This window comes from Grampus griseus, assembly GCF_964374135.1.
Source record: "Grampus griseus genome assembly, chromosome: 13".
Classification (NCBI taxonomy): Eukaryota; Metazoa; Chordata; class Mammalia; order Artiodactyla; family Delphinidae; genus Grampus; species Grampus griseus.
Window position 1 is genome coordinate 65,609,848 of NC_139007.1, and position 27,844 is coordinate 65,637,691.

A 27,844-nucleotide genomic window follows, 5' to 3' on the forward strand; every position below is an offset into this window, starting at 1 on the left:
TCTCTAGAGAGGTAAAAGCAGAACACTTTCAAAAAAAAAATCTGATTGAACAAAATTAGAGTTCCCAGTTGCAACAATATATGCAAGAAGGCATAAACAAATTAATCTATTTTATATTACATGGAATAAATTATAAATTTTATATCAACATAGTATTTAAATGTAAAATGAAAATATTTCTAGTTATATTATCTCACACTGACCTTTCTGAAAATCATCTGAATGATTAACTCCAGCAAAAAAGCATTAAAGGAGTGAGATTTATCATATAATGAAGAATAAATAGGGGCTTCCCTGGTGGCGCAGTGGTTGAGAGTCCACCTGCCGATGCAGGGGACACGGGTTCGTTCCCTGGTCCGGGAAGATCCCACATGCCGCAGAGCGGCTGGGCCCGTGAGCCGTGGCCACTGGGCCTGTGCATCCGGAGCCTGTGCTCTGCAACGGGAGAGGCCAGGACAGTGAGAGGCCCGCGTACCGCAAAAAAGAAAAAATAAGACATAAAAATGTTTATCCATAATAATGATCATATTTCTTGCTAATATTGATTGCTTACTATGTGCAAGGCACAGGTGGAAATAATTAATATAATAATAATATTCAAACTTCACAACCCCCCTAGGAAATGAATACTATTATCATTCTCAGTTCACAATCTCTCAATTTGGAACTGAAATTTCAGATTACATCAGTAGAAGTTGAACGGAAGGGACGAGGAGGAAGGAACCATCATTTAGCATTTTATAAGGGCACATGTTTGAGAATAAAATATACACATTGTTCAGTTTCAGATATCAATAAGAAAATTACACATAAAGATAGATTAAATGTTAAAGAAAGAAGTACAGTAAAGAACAGAATTATAACTTTTAAAACAATAGGGAAAAATTGATCTTTCACTGGAAGTTAGTATAGGAGAAATTCAAGAAAAAAAAAGACATAAAAGTAAAAAAAAAGAATAAAAACTTGGTTGCGTACCACCAATGATTCTCCCAAGAGAATCATCAGTACATTTCAAAGAATTAATTTCTTAAAGACTATGAAGAAGAGAATTTCTTAAAGACTCTGTTCTCTGATCAAATAATTGAACTCAGAAATAACGAAAATAATGCTAAGATCCTCGTATGTTCCAAAATTACAAAACATGCCAGTGAATACATGAGACCTGGGTAGATGGAAAAGCTTTAGCCCATGGATGAGGTCTATGAGGTAAAATCCACCTTTGGAGAATGGGACTGGCAAAATATAAGCCCAACTAATTGGGCTGGTGTGTGTAGGGTGAAAACGCTGTCCTGGGTGAAGGAAAGTAAGAGTACTGGTCAGGTCTGGGGATCTAGACATTGGATCGACTCTGCACATTGAGTCAGCACATGGGGAGATGGGTGCTGGGGCAATCTCAGTAGTCTAGAGCCTTCTCAAGAGGCTCTGTACCCTCGGTCTCATTAGCAGCAAAATCATCTGTGAAGACATGTTAGAGAACAGGAGTCAGTGAACAGGTCTTGGATTTTGAAGAGTCAAAATCTGTCCCTCTCTGAACTGATCTGGGAATCAGAGTATCCTCTGTGTGAAAACCCCTCAGTGGATTCACTTCTGATGAGTTGGGAATAGCAAAGGCCCAGTACTCCTGCAGCCTACGTGCACAGATTCTCTTCTTTTTACATTCGGCACTTTTTAGACAAAAGGACTCTCTATTTTACTTTCAATCAAGGACTCAAGTATCTAACAGTAGAAGAAACTAAGGAGAGTCTTAGTAGGGGTATATACATGGTATAGTACCATGCCAGATAGAGTAACGTAGAGAAAAGAGAGATTTCAAACCACTGAATTTTCCATTACAAATGTGAAAATGTCCAATAGCCGAAGATTGCATTTGCTTTTAATGCATAATTTTTGAAACATTTACAAACAGACTTAGGGCTTCCCTGGTGGCATAGTGGTTAAGAATCTGCCTGCCAATGCAGGGGACATGGGTTCAAGCCCTGGTCCGGGAAGATCCCACATACTGCGGAGCAACAAAGCCCGTGCACCACGACTACCAAGCCTGTGCTCTAGGGCCCACGAGCCACAGCTACTGAGCCCGCGTGCCACAAATACTGAAGTCCACGTGCCAAGAGCCCATGCTCCGCAACAAGAGAAGCCACTGTAATGAGAAGCCCGCGCACCGCAATCAATAGTAGCCCCCACTCACCACAACTAGAGAAAGCCCACGCACAACAACGAAGACCCAATGCAGCCAAAAATAAATTAAATTAAAAAATTAAAATAGACATAAAACCAAGAGAAACTATTTAATCAAAATATTTCATTCAAAGAACACCAGAAAAAAATCTCATACTAAAGTTTGATGTTTTTCCATCTAAAAAACCAAATTTAAACATTGCTAGAAAATTAACCACGTAATTACCTGCTATGTGGACCAGCTTTAAATAAATGTTAACTTTTACTTAAATGATCAACATATCACCAGCATGGTTGAAAAAAATTAGCTACCCAATGCTTAAAAGCAACTACCTCTATGAAAATATCTAAAATTGTAGCAGTAATTATGGAAAGTTTTGATATCTGAAGTCAGTGAAAAACAATGGAAGAAAACATTATATTTTAAATTAAAATTCTATAAGTTATTTTTAGAATGTGACATTTAGAATGTCATTGATTAAATAATTGAGAGTGAATGTAAAAAGTCTGCAGCCACTGTAAAGATGAATGGGGCATCTCCCACCCCATGTGTTGCAAAAGAAAGTAACATGCCCTTAGACTTTGTTCCTTCCTCTATTCTTAAAAAACAGTAAGAAAAAACACATTGTGATTGTTTCTCAGTGTAAAGTTCTACATTAGTCATTGCTTACAAACTGTATAAGAAAAAAAATTATTTACAGATTCATATAATTGTGTTGTATGTGCTGCACAGACTCATCTATTTATTAAATGCTTTATGAACACACAGAGCTTTCTTTTCATTCATAATTGATTAAATTTGTTATTTGGAGACAGATTATTTCTGAAGTTATTACTGGTATTTTATAAAGCTCTAAAGGAGCTTTCACCTTTCTTTTAAAAAATCTATACTTCACGTGAGGTCAATCTTTAAAGGGAAACATAAAGGATTCAAGGGTTATTATTTCTTGCTTATTTGCCTGAAAGTGACTAAGAGTTATATGTGAGAATGAATAGGGTCATAAAGCATATCTTTTTCTTACTTCTCACCGCCCCCCATATCTAATATGCCTTATTGTGGAAATGCTGCTTCTGTAAACAGAATATGGAATTCATTTGTGAGTAGTGTTTTTGCTCTGTGTAGTACTAGTGATAGAAACATTTGGTTTGAAGCCAAAAGATACTATTTTCTGCTTAGTATAATTTTCCAGCTGTTGTTGGGGAAAGAATGTTACACTTTCCCACCGTTACACTGACATACTCATCTATACATTTATATTTTGCTGCTTTTTCAAATCAGTGATGCAGCTGCCACAATATGCCTCCTCCTTCTAGCAGGTGGTAAATTATTTTTTGCATAAAATGACATCATTCCCTATCTTGCAGATAACACGCCCTCTGAGCTGAGGAAAGGGCAGAATCACTATGGAAAACAAAATTTGGAGGAATTTAGCACATCGTACTTAGTGAAACTATATCATATATTTTAGAGAATTAACAACTAAAGCAACAAAATCAAGTTATTAATAACATTTGAAAAAGGAATCAGTAAAATATAAATAATTAAAGATTTCAATAATTAAAAGAGTAGTAATATTTTGCTTTCTTTGGAATGAACTTGTTTGTGTGGCCCTACTCTTACTTTACTTTTTCCCCAAAGGGGAAAAAATAACGATTTGTATTATACATAAGATAATTCCTCAGATCGTAAAGGTAGATTTAAATGATTATCTGGTGATATGTTTTACAAAGCAAAACCATAATAAAAATTTCCATTATAGTTAGACTGGCTCAAAACGTTTTTCCTCTTAAACAGAAACCTTTTTAACAGTAAATAAAATGGCTTTTGGCTTACATTCAATTTTGAAATGAGTAAGAAGCTTTTTTTTTTTTTTAAACCAAGATAGAGTAGGAATTGTCAGAAAATCAGAACCAATTGGACTATCCAGTAACTTACTGTAGAGATGTGAGGCTATAAATAAGCATATGATACCATAATTCTTAACATGAATTAATAATTCCTTAGATGGATATTTTAAATTATCTGTCATAGATAAATCAGCATATTTATACATTTTATTATACGTATTTTATACACAAATACCCACAAGTAAATTCATGCTGATGTACATTGATCAGTATTTTCTTTTGTAAGTATTTTCATCTCTTAGTTATCTTTAAACTCATTAAAAAATAGTAGTGTAAGAGACCAATAATTCTAGCTTCTACTTTTAGAAAGAATACCTTACACTTATGTGGGTTTTAGAAGGAGTTGGACTTTCATAGGGTAATGATTGCCTGTATGCATGACTTCATGTATAATAAAATTATATCTGTGATAGGAAGAAAATAATTTTTTCAGAGGTGAAAGATCAGTTTCAAATTCATACTAGGGTTAGGAGAAACCAAATGTCCCTGGTAATAAACAGCATTGGAAGTGATTGGCAAGCCCACTAAAACTATGAAATACATTTATGTTGAAGGTCTACTGATTATCAGAGTAGAAGGAGAAGAGTTGATGGTATGGTTTTACTGGAAAGCTGTTGACTTATTTATTATATCCTTTCTAGAAGATGATATACATGTCATGAGGAAAATGTTTCTGTCTAATAGTTTTCTGTTCTAACAAGATGGGCCCAAGAAGATGAGAGATAATAGATGGCAGTTATCTAGTACAGGGAAAACCTGTCTCTAATTAGTCTTAGCACAAAGTGGTCCCAGTGAATCTTTGCTGAATGGCTGCAAGAATGAAGAAGTTATGCACCACATTTTTAGAGAAAGTTAAAAGTAGTGCTTCTCCCTGCTAAGCTAATAGTTAGCATGTGAAGCCAGTGTTGTGCTTTAAAATTTCCAGAAATTCTGTTTAAAATTTCTGATCAGAGTTAGATTCTATTAGGTAGCAAATCGATAACATATGTTATTAGGAGTGATGTTTATATTGTATATAGAAATAAGTTAATGCAATAGCATTAAAAATAATATATATATATTCCAGTAGCAATTTTAAAATATTCACATAAACAAAAATAGGAAAATAAGACATTTCCATGAGTCCAGATGTAAGTATCATTATCACAGTAGTGTACATACTTCCAGACATTTAGATATATGTAATTGGAATCTACAATTATTGGAGTCATAACATTAAATGGTGTTATTTTTCCTAAGAGTTGCAATAATCATTTAAACCAACCCTCACCCTCTCCCCTACTTACACATAACTCACATACTCCTTTCTTTTTGGGTAGCCCCTTCCTCACTGGCATCTTGCTCTGGTTCCCTTTCAATGTAGTCAGAAAAATGACTCTACTTCCTTGGAGTGGAAGAGAAAGGTCACAGTCTTGCTCTGAAATGCTTCTTAATTTTCCCTCTTCTATTTGTTCCTGAGGCTTTATCACCTCTGAGTGATAAAGGTGTCAGATTCCAACTGTTGTCAGTTCATTGTTGGCTATGTGAATTTAGAACGGATGACTTGGTACTTTTTTTGAATTCAGCTTTGAATTCAGCTTTGTGCCTTGGGCACAATTCTGGGACAATAGATAGAGTTTTACTTAGGCATGCATACACACACACACACACACACACACACACACACATCCATAATTTTTGTAAATGGGAATTACTACACAGATTGCTTTGTGACCTGTTTTTAACATGCATGATAAACAATGTTTCATATTAATCTTTATCAATTAAAACTTTTATCTTTTTCACATTACAGGGATGCATGCTTCTTTCAACAAGTGAAACAATGTATTACAAAATGTATAAAGGCAAAGCTAATTATTGATACCTTTCTTTGCTTCTTTTTAACATCACTGAGACAGCCAATGTTAATGGCCTTGTATGTATACTTTCATTCCTTTTCTCTTGCCCATAAATATTTATACAAGCATACATTCACATACTGAATACACAGTATTTTCTTTGTTATTAAGGTAGGATTATGTGATATACATAATACTCAACAACTTTCTTATTCACTGAAAATAGATTCCCCATAAGCTGGAAGAGAAATATTTAACAGCTTTTCTAAACAATCTACTATAAAAACAACACATACACATAGGCAAGTATCATTTTACATAAACTGATTTTATTCATGGGCACACCATTTTCTCTCCTTCTTTTTCCCCAGGCAATCTGCTAAAAACCTAGAGTATAATATTCTGTTCTTTTTTTGGTAATCTTCTGTACATTTCTTCACACACATACATATACACACACACTTACATGTATATATAAAATAAAGCAATTGATAGCTTCAAACATTCTTTACCACATACAATCTTTTTAAAAAATCAACAGTAAGGCCTGAAATGACGGTTGTAAAGTTTTGATTCAAATATACAGCTCTTCAGATTCTGGAGTGCATACCAAGACTTAGGATATTAATTGGTAACAATGTAAATCTTTCTCCATCATGTCCAGTAACCCATAAATCTCTGAAGAGTAAGTCATCTCCAGGACTTGCAATATTCACACTCTTACTCCTGAACTCTCTGGCTGTTCCTCAAGCTTCCAGACTACCTAGATCCTAGATCCTGTATTTCTAAAGCAGGGATTCAAAATCATTTTGTTTGGAATCCCTTTATATTCTTAAGTATTTGGGAACCAAATTACTTTTGTTTCTGTGGGTCATAACTCTGAATGTTTACATTAGATATTAAAACTAAAAAATTTGAAAACTATTTATTTATATTTAAAATAATAATAAATGCATTACATGTAAACATATTTTTTTCTATAAGTTACTATCATGTTGAAAACAATATAAAGATATTAATGCATAATAAGATTAAATGTAATATATAGGTGCTGAAATTGACTATGGAAAGTTTTGTGAAAATCACATGTATGAATAAAATTCTCTTCCTATACTCATAAGTCTATATTTTTTTAATTTGATAATTTAAAGATAGATTCTGTATTTGCAAGTGTTCCCAGATAGAAAATGCTAGTCTTGGCTGTTATGGAAAGGAACAGAAATGAATTAAGACCCAAATATTTGATAAGCTACTTACTGTCACCAAAACTTCCTGAGAGAAATATAAAGTTGACCCATCACGAGGAAATCCACACTATGCATTATAATAGAACCTTAGTCCCAAACCTTTATGGAATCTCCTTAGACATGAGATCAGAATAAAATAGCTAGTTGTGGCTCCCTCAACTTTTCTTTCACATACAAAACTTGGTACTTCTCATTGAAGAGATGTCTAAAGACCGGGGAAGCAAGAACCCAAGTACAGGCCCATCTCTACTCTGTCACTGGGTACTCCTTGTAAAACAGATGGTTTGTTTCCTTACCTTGACTCACATTAGCTCTATGACTGTGAGTGGAGTCTGGAAAGAGTGAGAGTGAGTGAACAAATAAGTGAATGAGTGAACATGTGTGTTTTGTAGGGAGATTGTTGGCAATCAGTTCCCCTACAAGTTATAGACTGTATCTCCTAATCAATGAAGTTAAAATTGTTAAGATACTAAATACAACATCAGGGTTGCATATGCTCTATATGTATACATACATGTGTATATAGAAAATACTGTCTTCAAAAGTTAGCTCTTCAAACTTTTGGGTCTGTCATAAAGTCAGAGTAGGTTAGAACCGGAAGGGAAAATAAAAGTAATCTTGATCAATAATATTTTAAAAACAAGAAAAATAATACTGATTATAGAAGACATAGATTTGAAATTTACTGGCTGTCAGAATTTTTAAAATGTGGACATATATCTCACAATCATGATGTTCTGTCTTTGCTTTTCTAGTGTTCATATGTTTTTGAATTAAACTGTTTTAACTAGAATTTATTATAGAGTTTTTAAATAAATGTTTTTAGATTTACAGAACTGTTACAAAGATAGCACAGAGTGTTCCAGTATATCCCATTCCCAGTTTCCCCTACTGTTGACATCTTACAGCAATATGGTATATTTTTCACAGTTAATGAACCATTATTTATTTATTAACTAAAGTCCATACTAAATTCAAATTTCTTCAGTTTTCCTTAATGTCCTTTCTCTGTCTCAGGATCCCACTCAGGATATCATATGACATTGTTGTCCTGTCTGCTTAGTTTACTCTTGTTTGTGACAGTTTCTCAGACTTTCCTTGTTTTTGATGATCTTGACAGTTTTCAGGCTTACTGCTTTGGTATTTTGTAGAATGTCCCGTAGTAGTGATTTGTTTGAAGTTTCTCTCATAATTAGGATAGGGTATTGTTTTGATAGCGTTTTCTTTGGCCTTAATAAAGTAATTAACATTAGAATTTGTTGCTTATAGCCTAGTTTCCTAAGAGATGGACTTTAGAGAGAATAACCGATAGCAAAATGTGACCAAAATTTTTTATGTTTATAAGTGCTCAATGGTGCTTTGACTTTTACTTTCGGGAAGTTTTTACACTCACATAAATATTGTATTAGTTCATATAAGGCTATTCAATACTGCATATATGAAAGGACAATTATCATGAAAGTTAACTCACTTCCTGACAAAGTTATAAAGTGGCCTCATAATAGGGTAAACATTCATCTCAATTTGGCAAGGACATTCCCAGTTTCTAGCTGCTGTCCCATTGTCATGCTCAATAGCCCCTCCTCTTTTAAAAATATTGCAGATTGTATGATAAATCATTTGGTCATAGATCCGCTTCCCATTGTTGCTGTAACAAATTACCACAAATTATGTGGCTTAAAACAACACAAATTTATTATTCTACAGTTAGGGAGGTTGGAAGTCCAAAATCAGGTTCACTGAACTAAAATCTACTGGCTTGTCACTCTTCCAGCAATAACATCATGTTGACCTCTGCTCTGTCATCACTTTCCTTGTCTGACTATAACCCTCTCACTTCCTTTTATAGGGACCCTTGTGAATATACACTGGGCCCATCTGCATAATCCAGGATAATCGCCCAGTTTTAAGACAACTAATCACATCTTCACAGTCTCTTTACCTTGTAAAGTAGTATATTCACAGGTTTCGGATCAGGGTATGAACAGCTTTGTGAGGTCATCATTCTGCCTACGATATACCCTAGTAATGAAGAATTAGTAAAAAGTAAAAAATATTCAGTTTGAGCGGGAAAAGTGAAGTTGTTTGGTGTAAGGCTTAAGTCTGAGAATGCATTTCAATGTAAACCCCTCACCTCTCCATGCATTTCTACCATTCATTTGCTGTTAAGATATAGGAACAGGAATTATGGAAATTATGATATTATTTGGTGGTAATCTGAGATAAGAAAAGAATGCAACATGAATTTATAATTACATTTTGTTTATTAGACTAGATTTCTAAGTTGGAATGTGGACTTAAGCAAAAGCATAGAGCAGGTGAGTTTATGTGGTAAAATAATAAACTTCCTGAACTAAATTTTTTTGAGAGTTCTAGGGTCTCATATCACTTTATCAGTTTTCTGCTTTACTAAACTTGTAACATCTTAATAAAGTAAGCAATATATACTCCCAAAGTTAAATGCTTTCAGTGAGAGATTCCTTGGAGAAAGCTTGGTGGATTTCCTTGAACCAAATTAAGCAGAGTAAGAGTTGCCTAAGGAGGCTTTTTTTGCTTTTTTTAACTTAGGACTTTTAAAATTTATTTAACCTTTACTTTAAAGAAAATATTACATAGTTTACTTAAATTAAATAGAAAAAACTTTTGAATATCTATTATTTTCAAAGTACTAGAGGACACGAAAATAACCACATGCCAGTCACTTTTCTAATCACTTCGGTTATAATAGTGAACATTAAGAAACAAAGACCCTGCTCTTATCAAACATAAATTTTGGTGGTAAGAAACAGAAAATATACACATAAACAATTAAATAAATACATGATATGTCAGGCTGTGCTGTCTTTTATGGTAGCCACTGGTCACATGTGGCTATTTAAATTTTATTAAAATAAAAAAGAATTCCCCAGTCATACTAACCAGACTTCAAGTGCTCAATAGCCTTAAGTGGCCAGTGTCTACCACATTGCACAGTGGAGACTAGAGCACCTTTCCATCTTCCCAGAAAGTTCTAATGGCTGGCGTAAAAAATTAATGCAAGGTAAGGGTAAGTGTTCAGAATAATTTGAAAACTGAGAGGACTAAAATATTCCATAATATCTTTTTTAGAGCATTATATGGATCTATTTATTAAGTGCCTCACAAAGACCAGAACAATCAATGGCTGATTAATTTATCTTAGAGTTAAAAAAGGAGGTGGATTTGTTTTCTGCAGCATTCATTAAGAGCACAGTTTAGAATTTTGTTAGTTTTCTTTTAAAATCCCTCTATAATAAACAAAAAGGAATATATTAATAATGGTCTTTCTTCTTCTGAGGTATGAATTACACAAAGTATTTAAAGATGCTATAAAAAAAAGCTCTTTTGCGTGTTTGTGGCTGATTTTTTTAAAGTTGAGACTATTAGAGTAAAAAGTAATATAATATTGAAGCTTAATCTTAGTCATAATTTGATTCAAATTTTAATTTCTAGGGAAAAACATAACTCATAAAATATTTCAAGAAGCTAGAATTTTAATTTAGTCAAATATTATTGAATAAGATAAATCAAACTTATCCCTTTGGCTAATTTCATTTTAATTGGTTTTCAGTTATCATCTTCTTTCTTTGTTTCATCAAGAAGATCTATACCTGCACTCAAATTTTTGTGAGATCATTATTACTTGCATATAAATATTTCTAAATTACGATCATGATATATTACTATTTAAATGTATTTTAGGTAAAATATTAATGAGGTGCAAAGGCTTACCACTGTGCCACTGAGTTAAAAAACTAAAACATGAAATGCTACATTAGGAATTAGACAAAACAATAAACATCATTCATAAAATTCAGGAACTATTTAGGATAGGAAACTCATACCAATGTTGGAATAAAAAGAAGCTCTTTTACTTGCAGAAAACTCTCAGTAAATTATCTGATGTTAAATCAGAAACAATATAGCTATAAATATTCAGTTTTATGACATTTATTCTACATATTATGAGAGATCTTAGCTTTTATATTTACACAAAGAAAAAAAGAGCTGTAATACTTAGAAAGAAAGAAAAAGAAACTAACAACATTCATGAATTATGTGATTATTTTTACAGACATTTCAACAGTCATCTAGATTTCTATGCAATGACAGAAACATAATTTTGAGGATCTCATTATGATAGAAACAATATTATAATTTGCTCATGAATAAATGTTTAAAAAAAGAATGCATACAAGTTTTATGTAAAAACAATATTAAAATATGTTGAAAGATATTAAGAAAGTAGTAAGTATATGAAAGGAAATACCACACTCAGGGATAAAAACTCATTTCATAAAGATTTCTATTCTTTTAAAATACTTTCCTTAAAATCATCTAGGAAGTACCAAAATAGTGAAGTTTCTTTGGCCTGAGATATAGAATAGAAAGAGAATCCAGAGAAATGGGCTGTTATTTGGAGGCATTTTTTTTTTTAACGGAAAATTTTTGCCATTTTCCAGTTCTAGTTTCACTAGTTCTTTGGGGTTAAGGATCCATCAGGGATGAAGACTCTGGTAATCATCTTCTGCTTTGGGTTGGGAATCCTACAGTGTTGCTCTCAAGTTGTGTAAACAAGAATATAATGTCTCTGCAAGTACTACAGTTTGACTTTGCATTATCTGGGTGCTCCCAAACCTAAAGCATTAAGGTGTCCCAAACCACTATGACCCAAGAACTAGGAGAGACAAATGAAAATTCTCTCTAGCAGGGGAAAACATCATCCTATGTCTGACATTATTGAAACAAATAATTTTGCAAATACAATGAGCAATACACAGTCAAAGATGGCATGCAGTAGGACACAACTAAGAACTGGTTTACAAAACAAAAAAACTGGAGAAACATCATCGGGGCACTTGAAAATAACTATCCTTGCTATGTTTAAGCATATAAAAGCCAAGCACAAAATTTGTATAATGAAATTGACATTACACATTGAAAGACATAAGGCATTCTATTACAGAATTGAAAAACATCATATGATTAGGAACCCAATGGGCATGTTTAACAGTAGATTAAACAAAATTGAACAAAAAATTGGCATCTGGAAGATAGGACAGAAAGAATTATCCAAAATGAAGCATTAAGAGAAAAAAACATACTGGGCATATACCCAGAGAAAACCATAATTCAGAAAGACACATGCACCCCAATGTTAATTTGCAGCACTATTTACAATAGCCAGGTCATGGAAGCAACCTAAATGCCCATCGACAGACGAATGGATAAGGAAGATGTGGCACATATATACAATGGAATATTACTCTGTCATAAAAAGGAATGAAATTGGGTCATTTGTAGAGACGTGGATGGATCTAGAGACTGTCATACAAAGTGAAGCAAGTCAGAAAGAGAAAAACAAATATCGTATATTAACACATATATGTGGAACCTAGAAAAATGGTACAGATGAACTGGTTTGCAGGGTAGAAATGGAGACACAGGTGTAGAGAACAAACGTATGGACACCAAGGGGGTAAAATGCGGGGGTGGGGGTAGTGGTGGGATGAACTGGGAGATTGGGATTGACATGTATACACTGATGTGTATAAAATAGATAACTAATAAGAACCTGCTGTATAAAAAAATAAATAAAATTAAATTAAAAAAATGATTTCTGGAATGCCTCAAATACAAATTCCCACAATATGCTGTATGAAAGAAACACAGCTAAAACAAACTGAATTTTAAAAGTTACAGTTTAGGAGGCAGGTAAACAGACACCATGAAAATACTATTGGGAAAAGAGCAAGGTTACAAATGAATATCCAACGATATTTGTGCAAATCTTAGAGTTGCTTGAAATAATTTGCCAGAAGTAGAATTTCTGGGTCAAAAATAAGTGTACTTTACATTTTGTATAACATACTGACTTCAGAATTGCTAAGTAGTAGAAATAATTTATATTGGCACCAATAATGTATAAGAATACACCATTGCTACAGATGAACTGGTTTTCAGGGCAGAAATAGAGACACAGATGTAGAGAACAAACGTATGGACACCAAGAGGGGAAAGTGGGGGTTGTAGGGGGGTGTGGGGATGAACTGGGAGATTGGGATTGACATGATGTATACACTGATGTGTATAAAATAGATAACTAATAAGAATCTGCTGTATAAAAAATAAATAAAATAAAATTCAAAAAAAACCACAAAAGAATACACCATTGCTAACCTTGGAAATTATCAATCTTCTTCAATTTGTTAACTAATATGAGTAAAGAGAAAAAGCATTTGTTTTCATTTGCATTTCCCTGACTAAAAATGAGGCTTAGAATCTTTATGTATATATTGGCATCTGTTATTTCTTCTGTGACTAGCCTGTTCTATATTTGCCTAGTTTTTATGGATTTGTAGCTGAAATGTATGGAAAGTAATTATTTACCTTTCATATGTAAATATTTCCAAGATTATAAAAGTATCCTCATATCTTTTTAATAATAATTTTATACCTTTTTTTGTTTTCAGATTTATCTCTTTAAACTTCTGGAATTTATTTTTGTATATGGCATACATAAGAGTTTAAATTTATGTTTTCTTTACAGAAAAAAGATGAAAATACAGAAGAAAGTATAAAGTATCTCTAACATATAGTGAGAAGGATTGACATACAGTTTACCACACCTCACAGGAGTAAAGAGAGAGAAGATAGTAAAGGTGATATTTGAAGGAACAGTTGCTAAAACTAATGAAGGACATCAGATTCAAGAAAGCCACCAAATCCAAAGTAGGACAAAAGTATTGTACATTGTCACACTGCATAATAAAAACCCAAAGAGAAAATCTTAAAGTAGCTATAGTGGAAGTTAAACTTGCTTTAAAAAGAGCTAGCTAGGGGCTTCCCTGGTGGCGCAGTGGTTGGGAGTCTGCCTGCCGATGCAGGGGACGCAGGTTCGTGCCCCGGTCGGGGAGGATCCCACATGCCACGGAGCAGCTGGGCCTGGCTGGGCCCGTGAGCCATGGCCGATGAGCCTGCGCGTCCGGAGCCTGTGCTCCGCAACGGGAGAGGCCACAACAGTGAGAGGCCCGCATACCACAAAAAAAAAAAAAAAAAAAAAGAGCTAGCTAGGCCAATAGCTGACTTCTTAACAGTGGAACAATGGAAACCAGGAACAACGGAAATCAGGAAATAATGTTTTCATTTGTGGCAGAAAATAATCACAAACCATACTGAGATACCACTACAACTTTATTAAACAACTAAATTTTAGAAAGTGCAGATATAGAGAAACTGGAACTCTCACACACTGTTCATGGGGATAAAAAAGGTATAACCATTTTGGAAAACAATTAGGCAGTTTCTCATAAAGTTAAACATACATAAAATTTCTCAGAATTAAACCTGGATTTCTACATGTTCCTGAAAAGAGCCCTAGCCTCATTCATAGAAATGTACATGATATAAAGTTAAGACTGTTTTCTTTCACTTCTCCTAGAAACATTTTCACATGCTGTAAGGATTAGATCTGTAGCCGTTTGTTTTCCTAATGACAGAACTAATTTATCTGATTCAAAAAAATGATAAAAACTTCTCTTATCTCCCCCATTCCATGGTTACATCCAGGGATAGGTCTCTATCTTAACTCTTGGCAAGCTACTGGTGACTGGAATATTACCTTCCTACTTATTTACATTTCTAGGAGGAATTTGGCCCCTGACCTCAAAGACATCTCTAGTTCTTACAATTTGAGGCTATCTGGCTCTAGAAGAGATCTTACTTACATATCAAGAAATTGGAGTAATGAGAAGATCCTTTCAGAAGCCAGAAGGATCGCTGCCTCTTTCTCTTCTATAAGCAAAAACAAATCACTTTTTTCTCTCCTGTACTAGGGAGTGTTTGGCTACTTGGGTAGGAAATATTTCCATGGGTTCTCATCGTGTTCCCTCAGGGACAAGGCTAGAATAAGGAAGGGAAGGACAACACACATTAATCACTATGTGAAATTAGTAAGAAATCTTTGTCTGATTCAGAACACTTCGTATACCCAACAAGGATAAAGTTAATAAAAATGAATATTAAAAATCCAACACCCATACAGCTCAAGAATTCTACACATAAATATTTTCTCAAAATAAATGAAAACATATTTCCTACAAGGACTTCTGAATAATTATTTATAGCAGTTTTATTCATAATAGTCAAAAACTTTTAACAAACCAAATGTCCATCAGCGGGTAAATGGATAAACAAATCATAGTATATCTTTATGATGGAATACTCAACAATAAAAAGTAATAAACTGGTGATATGCACAATAATATGGACAGATATCATGGACATTAAACTGAGCATAAAAAGCCAGACACAACAGAGTGCATTTTGTATACTTCCTTTTATAAAATGTTTTTTAAGAATCTAAGATATAAACAAATCTATAATTACCCAGAGCCAGGAGTGGAAGATGAGGATTCACTGGGAAGGTGTATAAGAAAACTTATGGGGTGATGAAAATGTTTTATATCTTGATTGTGGTGGTGATTATGTGGATATACACACTGGGTAAAATCCATTCAGCTTTACTTTTTAAATGTATACATTTATAGTATGTAAATTTTACTCAACACAGTTGATTTAAAAATTCTGTAGAGGTTGTCACAGGGGAGAAGTGTGCTAAGATCCTTACTATCCTAGAAGGAAGATACTGCTTAAGAGTAGGTGTTTTGGTTTTCATTATTGGACTTTATCTTTCAGAGCAGTTTTAGAGTTTCAAAAACATTGAGCACCAAGTACAGAGAGTACCTTTCATCCTTCTCCTGACAGTTTCCTCTATTATTAGTATCTTGCATTAGTGTGGTACATTTGTTACAATGGTGAACCAATATTGATCAATTATTATTAACTAAAGCCCCTAGCTCACATTAGGGTTACTCTTTGCATTGTACAGTTCTATTGGTTTTGACAAATACATAATGACATGTATCCACTATTACAGTAACATAGATAGTTTCACTGCCCTATTGGTTCCCTGTGCTTTACACATTCATGTCTCCCTCCCATCCCCAAGCCCACGGCAACCTTTGATTATCTTGTCTCTATAGTTTAGCCTTTTCCAGAATGTTACATACCTGTAATCATATGATATGTAGACATTTCAGAATGGCCTTATTCACTTGGCAGTATGAATTTAAGTTTCTTCCATGCCTTTTCATGGCTTTATGTTTCATTAGCTCATTTCTTTTTAGTGCTGAATGATATTCCATAGTCTGAATGCATCACTTTTGTTTATCCATTCACCTATTAAAGGGCACCTTGTTTTTTCAAAGTTTTGGCAATTATAGATGAAACTGCTATAAAGTTTCATGTGCCGGTTTTTGTGTGGAAGCAAGTTCTCACCTTATTTAGCTAAATACCAAGGAGTACTACTGATGGATCATATGGTAGGAGTGTGTTCAGTTTTATAAGAAAGTGCCAAACTGTCTCCCAAAGCGGCTGTACCATTTTGCACTCCTACCCAGCAAAAAGGGAAGTATTACTTGACATTCTTGCCGGCATTTGGCTTTGTCAGTATTTTGGATTCTGGCCATTCTAATAAGTATGTAGTGATATCTTTTTGTTGTTTTAATTTGCAATTTCCTAGTGACATATGATGTTGAACATCTTTTCCTATTTTTGTTTATCCTGTATACCATTTTTAGTATGGTTTCTGAACAGTAGCTTTTGGTCATTCAAATTTGGAGTTATAATTTCAAGTTTAACCAATAAAGTAACTAAAAAAGGGTATAAAAATGATAGGAAAAAAAGAAAGGAAAGATTAAACAATACTCACTTATTCCAAAATAAGGCAACAAAAGATATTTAAAGGAAAAAAAAATTACTGAATCAAATAGTAAAAGATTAGCTTACTAAACTTAAACCCAAAGATATCAGTAAGTACAGTAAATGTAAAGGTAATAATTACTCCAATTAAAGGAAAAAAACAAAACACAGCAAAAGCCAGTGATATCCCTTTTGTAAGAGACACTATAAAATATAAGATTAGTGGTAACATAAAAGTAGATGATGGGGAAATACTAACCTACATAAATATGTTTTAGCCATGTTAGTATCAAAAAAGTATACCGAAATCAAAAATCCCTTTACTAGGAAGAAATATAGATCTAAGTATTCTTAGTAACATAATTTCCGAGTATATAAAGGATATGCTGAAAGAACTAAAAAGAGAACAAATTTGTAACCATAATAGGAAAAATAAGAAAAATATCATAGGAATTATAAAAAAAGTTAGACAAAAATCAGTTAGGTTATATAATGTTAAACAAACAAGAAACACACTACTAAATTGTCCCAATGGACAATTCTTGAAATAGAAAACAAAACAAAAATGCCTGTTACGACTGTCCAGCATTGTACTGAGAGTACTAGTCGTTAAAATAAATCAACAAAAATAAATATAGGGAATAAAAAAGGAGATCTAAATAAGTGCAGGATATTTTATGTTCTTGTATGTATTGAAAGATCCAAATTTGTGTGTTTGAGTGTGTGTATCTGTGTGCATATGTATGCCAATTTCTCTCTAAATTGTTTGTAGATGCAACATAAACTCAATTAAATTTTCAACAGGTGTGTATGTGTGTGTGTTGTTCTTTTTAAGCTGATTTGAAAGTTTAAAGATATGTAACCTCCAAGAATTGTGAACAGACTCAAAGCAGAAGGATATTATTGGAAAACTTACTCTACTGGATGCCAATATTATTAAATATCTACAAAAATTAAGACAGTTTGAATAGATACAGAAATAAACCAATACATCAATGGAACAGAAAAAAAAGATAAGAACAAAGAGATGTCAATGCATACTAGGGGAGTAGAAAAGTAGTTTCAATAAATGCTGTTAGGACAGCAAAATGCTTGTCCATATGGGGGAAAAAAATGAGCCTAGTCCTCTACTTCAAACCACACACAAAAATTCCTTTCAGATAGAACATAGATTTAAAGGTGAAAGGGAAAGCAATCAATGATGTAGACTTTAAAATAGGTGACACTCTTAATGAACACATGGTAGGGGAAGTTTTCTTAAACAATACACAAAAAGAAAAAATCATAAATGAAAAGTTAACGTATTGACAAATTAAATTAAAAACCACCTGTTCATTAAAACTCACTATTAAGAAATTGAAAACATTAGATATAAGAAAAAAGATGAATATGTGCAATACATAAACAAAGTGCTCATATTCAGAGTATGTGTGTATATTTGTATGTGTGTGTATTCCACTCTATAACCCATTAGGTACACACACAGAAAAAAATAACTCATACATCTGTATACAGGAGACATTTACAATATTTTTTAACAGCATCCTTGTTTGAAAGAGTCAAAACTGAATACAATAGAAGAGATGAAAACTTTATGGCATATTCAAATACTAAATTATCATACAGCAATAAAAATGAAAGAACTACAGTTAGAGACAACACATCTGATAAATTCTTAAATGATAATATTGTGTGAAATAAACCAATCAACACAAAGCATGAATATTTTTTGAAGGATTATTATTTAGTAACACTATACAGAAATGCAAAAAGTTATACAAGATGTTCTAAATTATATTTTTCAAGCTCAGTGGTGGGTCCACTGATGGTTACTTTATTATTTTTATTAGTATTATTAAAACTCTGCATGAGTATTACATATGTCAGAAATATTTAAGAATAAAATTTTCTTTTTAAGAATCAGTCAAATTGTTTTGTTCTAAAGCATAAACAGGTTATAAAAAAGTAATCAGAGATTTAAATTTATGAGAATAAAATTGAAGTTACAATTTGGATCCCAATTATAAATTTTGTTACTTTACATTTTTCATATACTATAATAGAAACCATAATTGGAATTAAAGCTTTACACCATTCTGGTTATCATTGCTAACGAAATAAATATGTTTAGTATGTTCATCTATTACTGCCACAGAGAAGGGGACAACTAGCCCCTGCTAGTTCTATGTGTGTGAGACAGGAATACTCATTCTCAAGGATAAATTTATAATTTGATACTGAACAAAGCTAAGTCTGACCCTGAGAAATCTCATCTCCCATTAGAGATCTTTAAAAAGTGAGTAACATAATTAGAGTCAGATTATGGAAAATAACTTTTTCACCATCTTCTGTTTTGTTTTGTATCATGGAAGAACCATGTCAGGCCACAGTGCTTTTGTTACCTTATCATAACATTTATTTCATTATTTTCTGTACTACATTTGTATGTTTTTTGGTAAAGCTTTCTTTTCAATTATTATTCTATTTTAGTACAGGAATAATCTAATGTAATAAAACTTATGATTGGAGTTCAGATTATGGATGTAATGTCATTCCTATAAATTTAAATTCTCTGTGATACTTCATTAGTTCTCATATTTGACAATGTGAAAGCTTTCTAGACTATGTCTTAGTTTAGGAACTTCTTTTAGAAAAAATGAATGATTTCTCAATTCCTTTTAAAGAAGGTAATATATAAATACAAATACATACATAATAAAGTAGTAGAAAGTTACCTTATATAGCCTTGATTTAAAGAACCAAATCAAAAGACTGTATCAGGATAACATCCCATGCTATTAATTTGTGTTTGTGTTCTGTTTTCTTAGTATTTTTCCAACCCCTATTAACTTGGCTGACAGAAGTTGCCAGAGGACAATCTCCCTTCTGGCTTTCATATTAGAAACCTGGGATTTATGAAGCAGAGTTTGCTCAGGGGAAGAGAAAAAGGTAGGTTATTGGGGTTTTTGAGGTTGAGATAACAGTAGAGATTTGCACAAGGCCAGCAGGGAAGTTTAGCTTGGAGTTAAAGAGTGACTGTGATCTATACCCCACCTCCTGAATCGTGGAGTTCAAGTTAAGATTTCAAAGGAGAATGATTTAATTGTCAAGTTAAGATTTCAAAGGAGAATGATTAATTGTCAAATAGGAAGACAGAACCTTGGGTACCAAGGCTTCCAGTCTGGGAAAAGGACAAAAAGCCTAACCATTGAATGGATGCCCCAGCTTTTTCTGCCTTCATGGGGCCAGAGGGTTAGGATAACATGCGTACCTGCGGTTACCCACCTGGCCGGTAGACCAAGCCTCCCTGAATGCCCTGCTTTGAGTTGGAGCCTTTCCACTCTGTACCCCAAACTCAGAACCTTGTTCAAATCTTGGTGTGTGTGAAAGAAATCAGGGTGATGGTAAAATTGACTTTCCTTCCAAACTAATGGGGAAATAGGATTTCAAATACAAATTTATTTTTGAAAAATAATGAATTATATCTTGTACAACTGAATTTGAGCATGTGTACCTGGAATTATATTTGTGTATTTAGAATGATGTTTATTTTACTAAATCACAGTCCTCTGCATCCTATAAATATTTTAATATTTTTTCAAATAAATTATATATTCATTTTCCTTCTCATGAATTCACTTAAATGAAGCAAGGTCCACTTGATATTCATATAACATTAAAAAGAAAAACTGTTAGAAACAGTAATTTGGCATTGTGGACCTAATTGTTGGACTAACTTCAACTTTTTTCCCCGTTTTACTAAATTCAGTGATTTCAGTCTGTTTCAGACACTGTTTGCAGCTTTTTGCAAGGAAGGTACATGTTCTCATATGTTTTACATAATTTTCATTCAGCAAAGATTAAAAAACTAATTAAGTATAGGTTTATGAAAAAGTTTATATAAAGAAAGAGTAGTCAGGGAAAGTAGTAATTTCAAGAAAAAATCATGTGAATTATGCTTTTAGAACCAAATTTAATGAAACTGTGCTGGGATGTGTTTTATCTAAAGTATTCTGCATAATTTTAAGCCCATGAATACATAAACACAATTATGATTCCAAGTTAAAATGTTCTAGTGTCAAACTTGGTGCTACTGCCAAAATATTAATGAAAAACAGAATATTTGGCACAAAGAACCTATCAGTATTTTTGAATAATGCTAAAGTATTTTAGCATTTTGAATAATGCTAAAAATTATGGGGAATAGACAATATTTTTCATCATGTAGTAATGTTGATATTCAGTTGTTGAAATAACAGAGAACTATAAAATGAAAATGAATTATAAGCTTTCTTTGCTGGAATTTTGGTGAAAATAAGAGAAAGAACTCCCCATATTAAAAATACTTCCAAAGCCTCAGTTCTTTAACACACTGGTTAAGTCAGAACTGAAATGGCTGGTGTAAAGACTCTGACTTTTAGGAGAGTTCTTGGTTTCTTTTACGAATTCTACTGACTCACATTTAAAACATTAAGCTCACACATTTTATTTTTTGTTTATCTAGAACCAAGCTTATAATTACAGTAGAAGAAGCAGCTTAGAAGTTAGAGTTGGCAGACTTTTTCCCATAAATGTGGACTCTAACTTCAGACTGCAATGAGGAAAGATAAATGACAAACAGCTATGGAGGATAAAAAAGATCAATAGGAAAACACTTGGATAGAATTACAAATGCATAATAACAATTGTGATTTAAAGTTAAAGAAGGAATTTCACACATTAACATCATACCTTATACTAGAGCAAAATAATCTCCATAACCCTAATTTATGTCATATAGAAAATTTTAGGAAAAATTGGCATTTCCAAGGAAAATAACATATGAACCTCCAAAATGACAGTTAAAGAACAGATACACTCTTTTAAATCCTGAGAATTATATATTTTTCAGCATCAAATGTGTTATATTTACTTACACTATGAAACGATTTTGAAATTGCATTTATTTCTTATACATCTCATGATAGGAAATTTACAAAGTGTTCAGTGTTTTTGGATTTGTTTTTAAAGGTTATAAACAACAAAGATGGATAGAGAGGCTGATGCTGGAGAAGGGTCTAGGGTCATTCATATATATGTGTATTTATATATGAGTATATATATACATATGTTATGGGATATTGTTTAAAAATCAGGAATATATGGAAACCTCACTAAACTTTGAAGGATATTAAACAAAGCCATATGGTAGGCAGAATGTCCTCCCAATACTGTCCACACTAAATTTCCCAGAATCAGTGAATATATTAGATTATATGGCAAAAGGGATTTGCAGAAATATTGAAATAATGCTTGCACGTAACCATCTTTGATATTTTTTTCAACTTTCAATTATATAAAACCTCTTAGTCATCATGAAGATATATTTGCAAGGAAGAAGGTAATAAGTTATTTAATTTTGTAGTTTGTTAATTGATATAAATATTTAAATATTTAGACATATAGTATGTGGACCTCAACTTTTACCCCTGTACTGTGCCTGTATAGGTTTGAAGTTGACCTGCCAGAAGAATTAAATTATTATTGATGTCAGGGTACCAGAGAGAGTGAGCTGGAAATCTGGGAATTACAGAAGCATGCTGAGAAATTATTTGTAGATTGCAGTTTGGGGTGACATTCTAGGATATGATTCTAAAATGAATGTTTGAGGTAGGGTGAAGGAAAAGCTTACTCAGAAAAATAATTCCAGATTATGATGGGCTGAGTTATTGAGAGTATCATTTACCAGAATATTGAACTTACTAAGGATTTAAGGCAGGAGTATTGAGGAAGAGGATTGTGCTGAGCTAGAGCAAAAGAAATGTAAATGGGAAGGGAAAAAAATAAAGGGATTTGATTTGGGGGTCAGTAGATCATACCAAAAAGGTCGGATGCTGTGTGATATATATTTATGGTAGATTTAAAGTTAAATGACATTACTACAGGACTCAAGACTTACCCACAATGTTAACACTATTTTCTCATCATATTTTACCATGATTTCTCACATAATTTAAACAAAGGGTGAGATAGATAGATAAACAGATAGAAACATTTTCAACTCAATTCTCCAAAATACATTAACTTTGCTGTTTTAATCAGCTAAATCATTAGGAGAGGCATTTCTTTTCAGTTGGAGGACAAATTTAGTAAATAGTGATTGTAATGTTGGAAAGAATAGGAAAAGTGCTTTGGTGAAAAATGAATTTTTTGAGTCCAAAGTAATAAACAGAAGGAGATGTTATCTGTTATGTGAATGTTGAAAGAAAAATAAGATTTCAGAGTGATGAGATGAGAAAAGACAACACAGTAGAGAATACTGTAAGTAAAAGTTCAGGAGTAGGGAAGCATATTGTTTTTGTGGAATATTTACAATCTGGCTGAAGCATTTGTTGGAAAGGAATAGGAAATAAAATTAGAAATGTAGGTTGGGCTCATACTGTGGAGGGACTTGAATGTCAAGGTGATTCATTGTGTAATGTTGCTCCAAGTACCAATGGGCAAAGTAAATATATTTGAAACCCATTAATCTAAATTTATATTTGCTTAAATGTTCATGGAAAAGAAATGTTAATCTCTATATTAATATGTTCATGCCAGTGTATATATCCATTATTTTATTGCATAATATGTCCTAATATATTATATTCCAGATTTACCTTGTTTCTAGGTTCAGAAAGATTTATTTCATAAATAGAATATTTTACTTCCTGATTTGCTGAGACAGCATTTGATCGCAAGCTTCTTTTTTCTTTTTTTCCTGTACCATGGATTTTACTCATTAATCCTTTTTCCCCAAAGGAAGGAATGTAGTAAATAGGGTAAAATAAATTACAACTCAATCTAGCTTTTGAAACTTTCTACAATATTTGTATACCATAAAAATCATGACACTTGAGCCTTCTCTTTGAAGTATATATATTAACTTTTGCTGTTCTGCTGCTATCTTATAATATCACTTTCATCCACCACAGTCCTACTAAAGAGTAAGATCTGAAATACTGTAGACTTAGTCCTCCTTCAAACTAAGGAACACATTTTTTCTTTAAATTTACAGAGCACTCTATTGAATTCTATACATTTTTTTTCTTTTGGTGCATAACTCCAAAAGAAAGGAAGAAAATATGTGTTTTATGCTTTCCACAAGAAATGATTCAGAATCAAAACTGTCTTCTAAGTTATATTTTTTCCAAAAATACTATTAAAAAACTCAACTATCTGATGGAAAGTTTTAAGACACTAATTTTAACATAAAGAAAATTACTAACTTTCTATAAAAATCTTACATGCAAAATCGAACAAGTGCTGGAATAGAATAATAAAATAACATCTCTGAATATAAGTTGGGAATCAGAATGACCACTTCTTAATTCTCCCTACCTTAAATATTCCTAGACAAGATAGAATTTTCAGATTACTTTTACCAGTGTTTAAGAAGTAGACAATCTGAAGAGGAGCTTCAACATGGTGGAAGAGTAAGATGTAGAGATCACCTTCCTCCCCACAAATACATCAGAAATACATCTACATATGGAACAACTCCTACAGAACACCTACTGAATGCTGGCAGAAGATCTCAGACCTCCCAAAAGGCAAGAAACTCCTCACGTACCTGAGTAGGGCAAAAGAAAAAAGAAAAAACAGAGACAAAAGAATAGGGACAGGACCTGCACCAGTGGGAGGGAGCTGTGAAGGAGGAAAGGTTTCCACACACTAGGAAGCCCCTCTGTGGGCAAAGACGGGGGGGTGGTGGCAGAGTGGGGAAGCTTCGGAGCCACGGAGGAGAGTGCAGCAACAGGGGTGTGGAGGGTAAGGCAGAAAGATTCCCGCACAGAGGATCACTGCCGACCAGGACTCACCAGCCCGAGAGGCTTGTCTGCTCACCCACCAGGGTCGGGGAGAGCTGGGAGCTGAGGCTCAGGCTTTGGAGGTCGGATTCCAGGGAGAGGACAGGGGTTGGCAGCATGAACACAGCCTGAAGGGGGCTAGTGCACCACAGCTAGCCGGGAGGGAGTCTGGGAAAAAGTCTGGAGCTGGTGAAGAGGCAAGAGACATTTTCTTCCCTCTTTGTTTCCTGGTGCGTGAGGAGAGGAGACTAAGAGCGCCACTTAAAGGAGCTCCAGTGATGGGCGTGAGCCACGGCTATCAGTGCAGACCCCAGAGATGGACATGAGATGCTAAGGTTGCTGCTACAACCACCAAGAAGCCTGTGTGAAAGCACAGGTCACTATCCACACCGTCCCTCCTGGGAGCCTGTGCAGCCTGCCACTGCCAGGGTCCCGGGATCCAGGGACAACTTCCCTGAGAGAATGAATGGCGCACCTCAGGCTGGTGCAACATCACGCTGGCCTCTGTTAATGCAGGCTTGCCCTGCATCTGTACACCTCCCTCCCTCAGCCTGAGTGAGCCAGAGCCCCCATATCAGCTGCTCCTTTAACCCCGTCCTGTCTGAGCAAAGAACAGATGCCCTCAGGCGACCTACACGCAGAGGTGGGGCCAAATCCAAAGCTGAACCCCAGGAACTGTGGGAACAAAGAAGAGGAGGGGAAATCTCTCCCAGCAGCTGTAGGAGCAGCAGATTAAAGCTCCACAATCAACTTGGTATACCCTGTATCTGTGGATTACCTGAAGAGACAATGAACCATCCCAAATTGAGGAGGTGGACTTTGGGAGCAATGATATATAAATTTTTTTCCCTTTTTCTCTTTTTGTGTATGCTTCTGTGTGTGATTTAGTCTGTATAGCTTTGCTTTTACCATTTGTCCTAGGGTTCTATCTGTCTGGTTTTTGTTTGTTTGTTTTTTTAACTATAGTTTTCAGCACTTGTTATCATTGGTGGATTTGTTTTTTAGTTTGGCTGCTCTCTTCTTTCTTTCTTATTTTTATTACTTAAAATTTTTTTTAATAATTATTTTTTATTTTAATAACTTTATTTTATTTTATCCTTTTCTTTCTTTCTTTCTTTCCTTTTTTTTTCTTCTCATTTTTATTTTGAGCCGGGTGGATGACAGGCTCATGGTGCTCCAGCTGGGCATCAGGGCTGTGCCTCTGAGGTGGGAGAGCCAACTTCAGGACACTGGTCCACAAGAGACTTCCCAGGTCCATGTAATATCAAAAGGCGAAAGGCTCCCAGGGATCTGCATCTCAATGCCAAGACTCAGCTCCACTCAATGACCAGCAAGCTACAGTGCTGGACATCCGATGCTAAACAGCTAGAAAGACAGGAACACAATCCCACCTATTAGTAGAGAGGCTGCTAAAATCATAATAAGGCCACAGACACCCCAAAATAAACCACCGGACATGGACCTGTCCACCAGAAAGAAAAGATCCACACTCATCCACCAGAACACAGGCACTACTCCCATCCACCAGAAAGCCTACACAACCCACTGAATCAACCTTAGCCACTGGGGGCAAACACCAAGAAAATGGGAACTATGAACCGACATTCTGTGAAAAGCAGACCCCAAACACAGTAAGTTAAGCAAAATGAGAAGACAGAGAAACACATAGCAGATGAAGGAGCAAGGTAAAAACCACCAGACGTAACAAATGAAGAGGAAATAGGCAGTCTACATGAAAAAGAATTAAGAATAATGATAATAAAGATGATCCAAAGAAATCATATGAAAACAGAATGGAGAAAATAAAAGAAATGTTTAACAAGGACCTAGAAGAACTAAAGAGCAAACAAACAGTGATGAAAAACACAATAAATGAAATTAAAAATACTCTAGAAGGGATCAATAGCAGAATAATTGAGGCAGAAGAACAGATAAGTGACCTGGAAGATAAAAGAGGGGAAATAACTACTGCAGAGCAGAATACAGAAAAAAAGAATGAAAAGAATTGAGGACAGTCTCAGAGACTTCTGGAACAACATTGAATGCACCAACATTTGAAATATAGGGGTCCCAGAAGAGGGAGAGAAAAAGAAAGGGACTGAGAAAAATATTTGAAGAGATTATACTTGAAAACTTCCCTAATATGGGAAAGGAAATACTTAATCAAGTCCAGGAAAACAGAGAGTCTCATACAGGATAAATCCAAGGGGAAACACGCCAAGACACATATTAATCAAACTATCAAAAATTAAATAAAAAGAAAAACTATTAAAAACAGCAAGTGAAAAACAACACACAAGGGAATCTCCATAAGGCTAACAGCTGATCTTTCAGCAGAAACTCTGCAAGCCAGAAGGGAGTGGCAGGACATATTTAAAGTGATGAAGGGGAAAAACCTACAACCAAGATAACTCAACCCAGCAAGGATCTCATTCAGATTTCAGGGAGAAATTAAAAGATTTACAGACAAGCAAAAGCTAAGAGAATTCAGCACCACCAAACTAGCTTTACAACAACTGCTAAAGGAACTTCTCTAGGCACGAAACACAAGAGAAGGAAAAGACCTACAATAACAAACACAAAACACTTAAGAAAATGGTAATAGGAACATACATATCAATAATTACCTTAAATGTAAATGGATTAAATGCTCCCACCAAAAGACATACACTGGATGAATGGATACAAAAACAAGACATGTATATATGCTGTCTACAAGAGACCCACTTCAGACCTAAGGACACATACAGACTGAAAGTGAGGAGATGAAAAAAGATATTCCATGTAAATGGAAATCAAAAGAAAGCTGGTGTAGCAATTCTCATATCAGACAAAATAGACTTTATAACAAAGACTATTACAAGAGATAAAGAAGGACACTACATAATGACCTAGGGATCAATCCAAGAAGAAGATATAATAGTTGTAAATATTTATGCACCCAATATAGGAGCACCTCAACACATAAGGCAAACACTAACAGCTATAGAAGGGGAAATCAACAGTAACACAATCATACTAGGGGACTTAACACCCCAATTTCACCAATGGACAGATCATCCAAAATGAA